The sequence below is a fragment of the Cavia porcellus genome, unplaced genomic scaffold (assembly GCF_034190915.1).
Source record: "Cavia porcellus strain 051 isolate PalLab524CR breed Dunkin Hartley unplaced genomic scaffold, mCavPor4.1 scaffold_30, whole genome shotgun sequence".
Classification (NCBI taxonomy): domain Eukaryota; kingdom Metazoa; phylum Chordata; class Mammalia; order Rodentia; family Caviidae; genus Cavia; species Cavia porcellus.
In genome coordinates this window covers 33536185-33544456 of record NW_026947513.1, presented here as the reverse complement: position 1 = coordinate 33544456, position 8272 = coordinate 33536185, and positions in this window count along the sequence as shown.

Here is an 8272-nt window from a genome sequence, read left to right as displayed (position 1 = left end):
TTAATTTAATGATCTACACCAGGGGCCAGAGACCTCTGCATCATTAAGAGGGCTCCAAAGGGTCCACCTGTCACAGGAAAGTAAATTCACCACCAGCGATTACCTCACCTGAAGACCCCTGTGAAGAAGGAAGCAAAACTTTCCTTCTACACTTCACATGACTCAAAAAGATATAGATACTCAAAAAATCATACTGGATTTAAAATTTGAGATAATACAGATGGTGCTATACATAATATATTGCCCACCTATAAAGCATTCTACATAAGGTTAAGCAATCTGAGTTTGCTCTCGGGACCATTAGAAAGCAAAGTAACTCTAGACATCAAAATTATTCAGCATCTGTAGACTTACAACATCAAAGTTATAAGTAAAAGCTTTGAAAGTTTCAGAAAAATAATAGAAAAGCAGATTAAATACCAGCACCTGCTAAAATCTTCTCACGCTTGTAGTCCTGTTATTCCACAAATTTCTGTCCCTAAATACAGTGTCCCAGAGAGTTATACATGGCATAGACAAAGCATGCTTCCAAGGCCAGCATGCACGGAGGCAAATCCCAGTGCTAAGCTAATAGCAAGCATTGCTAGTCCGAGTTTCCTCACTTATAAATTTGAGGTTGCTTGAGTCACTTTCCTGACATTGGGACAAATCCATGACACCCACACATTCAGGGCAGAAAGGTTCGTTCCGGTTTCACAGTCAGCTGGCTCCAAGGCAGAAAGAGCACAGCAGAAGGGTTGGCTGAGGGTAGCTGCTCAGCTCACAGTGGCCAGGAGGCAGAGCAAGGGAGGGAGAAGCGAGAGAAGAGAATGTACCCTTCCAGATCACAGACACCGCAGCGACCTGCCTCCTCGAAGCAGGCCCTCCCATCTAACCCCTATCTCGGCAGTGGACACATCAGTGGACCAATTCACAGTTGACTGCAGTGACCCCCATGATTCAGTCACCTTCTAAAAGCCCTGCCTCTGAGACGTGGAGGCACACTAGAGCTAAACCATAACATGAGTCATAAACCTTCCTCAAAGCTTTGTTGAGAAAATTAACTAAGAGAACTTAGGTAAAAGTACTTCTCTTGGAGTTGTCAGTAAAGAGTGTTTTATTGAACTCTCCTCTTGTAATCAGTGCATGTACTTCAGAATACCTAGCTGGTCCATGAGGCATGGCATCCAGCAGGTATCCACGTTGGTGATTAAAAGTGTGATTAAAAGTATGGCTTTGACTTTCTATTTAAATTCCCTCCAAAATCAAGTACCAAAGCTCTGTAGCTGTCTTTTGGCTGATATGCATAAAACATACACATACTTTGCATCACGCTGGGCTTCGGACATTGAAGGAGACAGTAGTGGCCTGCAAGGTCTTGCTTGCCCTCCCGTAGCCACCTTTCAAGGCCAATTTATTCCAGTTTGTCTCAGAAGCTACTCTAATCTAACTTTCACAAATTTGCCCGACACATCTGAATCCATTTGTAATTCCCAACAAAATCGATTTTTTGTATGCCATAAGTGTAGAGATTTCTAGGACAATAACAGTAATAACATTGTAATCAGCTTATTCTACTACATTCCCCCGATTCTCAGAACTTTTGGACATAATTAATTAAGCCTTGTTTCAGACTTAACTCTTCTGCTGTTCTCTTGTGGTTGTTTCCTATTTGCTTCTATTTGTTGTACGTTAACATCAAGATGCACAGACACAAAAAACTAGAACTTTCACATACTGAAGCCAATGGATGAGGACAGCCAAGAAAAAATCTTGATGAAGAATGAGACAGGCAAACATCACCAGATATTATATAATGCTAGAAGGCACACAAAAATTGAAATCTCTCAGTAACCTTGCTGAAATTTCTCCTGTTCTTACCGAAAATCAGAGCCCAGTAGGGACTTTGCTTCTTCAAAATACTTTAGATACTATTGGCAAATAAAAAGATACGTGTTTACCTTGTGCATTACAATATGATGTTTCATTATATGTCCACACTGTGAAATAATCAAAACAATCTCTTTAACATAGTCTTCGGTACATACTTACATCTGTTTGTGATTTACTTTTAAGACATACTCAATGAGCAGTGTTCTCATATGCAATACCTTACTATTAACTATCACCACCGTGCTGTACAGATCTCTAGAGCTCATGCACCCTGACTACCTGAACTTTTGTAGCTTTGCCATCTCTCCATGCTTTCCCCAACTCTCCCTTTGGTAGCAACCATTCTAACTTTTACGTCTGTGAGCTCAGCACTTTTCAACTTAATATGTAAGTAGGATCATTCAGTATTTGTCCTTCCAGGGCTGGCTTAGTTCACTTAGCAGCATGTCTTCCAGGTTCATTCATACAATCACAAATAACAGGATTTCCTTCTTTGTAAGGGCCAATAGTAGTCCTTCCCAACCGTTTAACACCCAAACAATATACATACACCATAATTTCTTTGTGTATTCATCCATGTTGATTCTTTATCTTGGCTACTGTAATTCTGCAGTGAGTACAGAGCACGCATATCTCTTCAACATACTGATTTCATTTCCTTCAGGTATATATGCATCAACAGATAACTTGGTTAGAATGATCAGACAAGTCACTCTGCTTAAGGGAGTACAGTACTTTGCTTTAGTTTAAATGTTACTTTTGCCACTGGCAAGCACAGATGGAAAAGAAAGAAGAAGATATAAAAATTTCTCTTTATAATTGAGAGAAAATATCATCATCTATACCAAAATATATATGTGACCATAATGATCTAAAGTCAAATGATCTCTCTTTTTAAATATTCTCAGTGACTCTCCTCCCACAGAATCAAGGGTACCTGGATATTTAACACAAGTGGATTAATTCTTGGAATATTTGTGAATATCACTTGGCACATAGCTCAATTTCTAAGTAGCATTGTAAGTGATTGATTTGTACTTCCTGGTTAAGTAAGGCCCTATGACTCTCTTGAGTTATAGTGGAAGTGATATGTGTCATTTCTGGGCTGAACATTTAATTGCCAACATTATGAGGTGCTTGAGTATCCTTTTCTCTCAGAATTTAGTAAGCTCCAGCACTCAAGGTGACAGAAACCACACCATGCTATGTGATTCTGATGAGTACAGACTTTGCCACCATAGTGGTACCTACAACATTCTCTTTTGAACTCTACTTTTAAATATCCCCTATACACTATAAGCTTTCTGATGACATGAATCAGATCCAATTCACTTTTTAAAATGCAATTACTTTTATTAGTATATTTTAGTCATACTAACAATCACATTCACCTTGGAGAATCTGTACCCATACACAACATATCTTCATTGTTCCCCATTCCCCACTTCTCTTTAACTCTTATTTCTCTCCTTACTTACAAAAGCTTTATTTTCACAATGCCTACAGACCACAGAAGCTCAAGACTATTTGCTAAATAAAAAATATATTTACAATCGATTCCAGCCAAAGTAGTTATATATATATATATATATATATATATGCATACTCTTAAAATATACACTTTGCACTTATTAAACTATTATTTCTATATTACAGAGTTATTAAATTCTCATTTTATTCCAACCAAGTATTTTTACCTTGAGCAGAAAATATATGAGGTTTCCAATACAACAATGACAAAGAAAAAGACAAATCTTATCACGTAGTTGATGATCTCATGCACTAAGGCAGACAGGGATTCCTTAAGATGCAAACTATTTCCAGTTTATTGAAGGGTCTAAATTCCATCCAGTTACTTGTGATTATGGTAATTGCTCTGGATTGGATGTTTTCTAAAGGCCTATGTGTTAAAGCTTGGTTCACAGCTCACACCGCTGTTGGGAGGTGATGGCACCATGAAGCGATGAGAACCAGTGAAGGAAGTTAGATCACTGGAGGGTGTGCCCTCAAGGAGCATATTGGGGTCCCAGCCTCATTCCCTTATGTCTCCCCAGGCACAGGTGAAACAGTTCCCCTGCCAAACATTCCCACCATAACTTACTGGCTCACCACACACCCAGAACCAATGGACCAACTGACCATGGACTAAAACTTCTAAAACTGTGACCCAAAATAAACCTTTCTTCTTGTAAAGTTATACACATCTGAGGTATTTTGTCATAGTAATAGAATACTAATGCAGTAATGCGTACCTATTTTAACAAAGAATAATAAATAACCACCTGGCCAAAGGTGCAATAATAAATAACAACCTGGATTTGAAAAACATTTCCCACATATATTGCTTCACTTTTCTCTAGGGACTGTTTTAATTTGAACCAATGGTATTTCTTTACTGTATAAAAGAAACTCTTAAGCATGGTCATTATTTTAAAATAAATACATCTTTGTGTCCTAGTGTACTTGCATTCATTATTTTATAGTCTTCATGGATCTAACATCTTGTCAGAATTACATTTCTTCTAAATCTGCTAAATATATCCCATGCTTTTTATCCAACCATTAGATTAAAATGAAGATAGCCTTTTTCAAGCAATTTGTTAATGAATTTGATTAGCTAACTCACCCTTCCACCCTAAAACTCTTGTTGTAATAAGAACAGATGTAGGAATCTTTTATTTACTCAAATATTTTTAAATAATTGCAATACAGTTAGTCAATATTTAGAGACAAAATCTCCCAAAAGACTCTTCTGCTTTTATTTTTCTATAAATTTAACTATTTATGATACTTTCCACGATTGCTGTTTATTGCATTTACTTCATAAATAAGCGTATGACAAAAACAAGATTTGAAAACATTCAAATCTATTATTCCTTAAAGTTCTCTTACACAGTTCCTGTAAGGATAGTTAAAACAACTGAAATCATTCCATGCCCAAATTCTCCCTTTTTGTGCATCTATCTGTCGGCAAACAAATACTTCTTAATGATCCACCTGCCCTTCTCTGCCTCTGTGAAAGTAGAGAATTGTTTTCCTTTTGACAGCAGAATTTTCACTTTAACTTGGTTATATGAGTGTTAAGAAACTTTTCTGCTCCCTACATTTTGAAATTTTAATTAAAATGTTTCAGCTGATCTGTCTGCTAATGATTATTTGGACTACGATGCAGAGAATCCTTTTTCTCAAAGGAATGAACACCTTCTAAGCCAAGAACAGCTTTGGGCCAGATGTTACTGTTGTTCCTTCCCACCATTAATCACCAAACATTGCAGTAGGACCCACTATGGGCATTATTCAAACAGAGACTCAATTAAATTCTGAGGCAGTCCATTTAATCTTCATCAGCTCAAACAATGGCAACTTCATTTTTCTCAACCAAATGTTGAGACAGAGAGGAGAAACTTTAGAGATTTTCATTTCATTCAATATCGTTATAAAATAACTAGATTTACAGTTTGACTTTGGACAAAGGCGAGCCATTGCGTTCGGCAGGAAGGCAATGCCACAGCAAAGATGGAGCACCCTGCACCTGCAAGCACGAATTGCAGGAATTTAGCGATAAAAAAGAAAAGGACTCATTTGCCTCCTTAAATGCTATAATAAATTAAGAAAGAAATAAGATGTTCTGTTCAGATTCTGCAGTGTGAAGATGTATGGGGGCAGGAAAGGAGGCATAGAACCAGGACAGAGGAGAAATGAGGAGGAACTTTTAACTCTTACATTATTTACTCATCTAAACCTAGAGAGAAATAGCTCCTCGGGGGTTCCACTTGGGAGAAGTCTATGGGCATGACGAATGTGGCATCTATAATTAAGCACAGCATCAACCTGCTTGAGACCTCACTGGCTGTGGTCATGACACTGACATATTTTTCAAGGTAGATAAATAAAGAGGGAATACTAACAAGATATTTTTATGCATTGGTTTGAATCATGACTGCTTACTCTAGGATCTTAATTGAGATAATCTTATTTTTGAACTCTTTCTTCATCATCTCTGCATTAATCAGAGAGAGAGAGGGAAAGAGATGGGAGGAGAAAGAAAGAGGGAGAGAGAGAGAGGATTCTTGAATTAATAGCTGCTTGGTCTCTTTGTACAGATGAGTGTCATGAGTACCCCCAGTGTAGGGACAATTTGATGGGAAGGAACTCCTTACTCAGGGAGTCTATGATAACCTAGGAGTACAGACAGAACTGAATTGAATTGAGTTGTTGGACATCAAGCTGGTCTCAGTGAATCAGGAACTGACCACTGCCTGGCCACTGTTATGGCCACTGCCTGGCACATAACAGATAAAACAATACTGACTGAATCAAAGAATGGTGTAATAGCACCCTACAAGAAGAAAAGCATGGAGAAAGTCACTGAGATAAGAAAGAGCACAGCATGTACAAGGAACGGTGAGTAAACTGTCCTTAGAATGTTGTGAGGTAGAAACAAAAGCCCTGGTTAGAATCCTTTCATAAAAGCCTCCAAATCCAATCTAAGGAGTAGTCTTCTATTTTACAGGCACTGAGATACCTCAGTGAGTTTTGCCAAGAGAAATAGAATCAGATATGTGACTTAGAATGATGAATTTGGACATGGCCATACACTTGATTCAATTGGAGAGCTATAAAAAATATATCAATGCCAGGATCCAATCCCGTGAAATTCTGACTTCATTGGTATGCAGTGTAGTTTGGGCATAAGGAGGTTTAAATGCTCCATGTGGTTCAGATATTCAGTAAAGTGTAAGATCCACCACCTTGAGATATCATTCTGGACTCTGCATTCTTATTTAATCGGAGAGAGCTTCACTGATGATAGAGAAATCCCTTAGGGAGCTATTTTTGTAAAAGCAGCTCATAGCAATCTAATACTGGGCAAATTTGAATGTGGAAGTACGGGTATCTTCTGAAAAGAAAAAAAGTTGTCAGAGTCAGATGTCAAACTGAGACAGCTAGTTGGACTTGGGAAACTAGGAGAAAGAACTAGAATATGATTCTGGGCTCAGCTGGGGCAACAACAAAGATGAACGACACTGGCACAAAGTAACAAATTAACAGAGAGGGGGACACAAGGAGAGAAGCCGAGACGGGAAAAGCAGAAAGAGATCAAGCCAATCCCTAGACAGTTTGGCCCCCAACCTTCTTCCTGGATCTACCACTTCTGACGTCAGCTGATCTTAACACCGATTCTTGGGACCTCTCTGCCTGAATAGGTCCAGTATGGAATTCTTCCCCAAAAGACATGCCTTCGTTCAGCTGTCACCTGCCCCTGCTGAGGAAGAGAGGAACACAGTAAAGGAGTGAGGATCCAATCACCAGGAGCCCATAGATCACCATCCCCATCTCGACTCCTGGAATTGCATCCCAGCAGGAGAGATGCCAGCAATGTGCTCATGTGGAGCAGAGTGAGCTGTGAGTTTCCCTTTTTAATTCCTCACCTGATAACGAGGTCCCAGTCCCCAGATCTCATGCTGCCAGCACCTCTGTGCACCCCGCCAGGCATGCTTTGTTGTCTATTACTCTTTTTAGAGAAATAATTACCCATGCACACACCCATGTGAAAGGTATTTATAGTTAATTCTTTCTCTCCTAAAATGGAACCATTAAAGATGTATTATTTTTTAAACAGTTTGCCCATGCCCTTCACAGTAAAATCTTTGTTGAGAAAAGTTGCAGTTCTGTAAAAGTAAGGTCTGATCCCCTTGTATCTGTAAATAGAAAGCGGAAATGATGTGGCAGAGAAGATATAATTCAACATAATGACTTGAGGACAAAGTCCACCATCACACATCTGAACCACTCCCAGAATGGCCAGCTTTAGCAAAAACACAGGCTAGCCTGCCTCTTCGCTGCCTGGAGAACAGAAACAAGAAAAGCATCAGGCACTTGAAATCCTTTGAGAGCTCTGATTTGAAAAAGGGGCCCCTTGACACATTTTCCCTTGAAGAGGAATGATTTATTATTACAATGTGGGACACAGTTAACTTGAGGACTTTCTCCCCATCCATAAATTATCTGTGGGTTCTCTCTGGGGTGTGCAGGGGTGATTCTTGATTCTCTTCCTTTTTTCTGTGGGGTATAGCCATGTCCATCTTGTAGCCTCAGAGAGTAAGGAAAGATGGGACCCTTAGATAGGTTAGAGTAATGGACATGGGCCCTCGTAGAGGGTAGGAGAAAAGAAATCTGTAACTATGAAAACAGATATTTTTATGGTTTTACTTCTAAAGAGATTACCTTGAACTGGCTTACAAAACTGCTCTCCTCACCTGCTTTGTGGTTTGAACAACTTGAAATGTTCCTAAACTGTGTATTGTAATTACCCAAATGCACTGTATGACCTTGTACCCTTAGCAATGAGCCCATGAACCAATTAAGTGCAAACTCTCTAGGTAGAGACAGCTCCTAA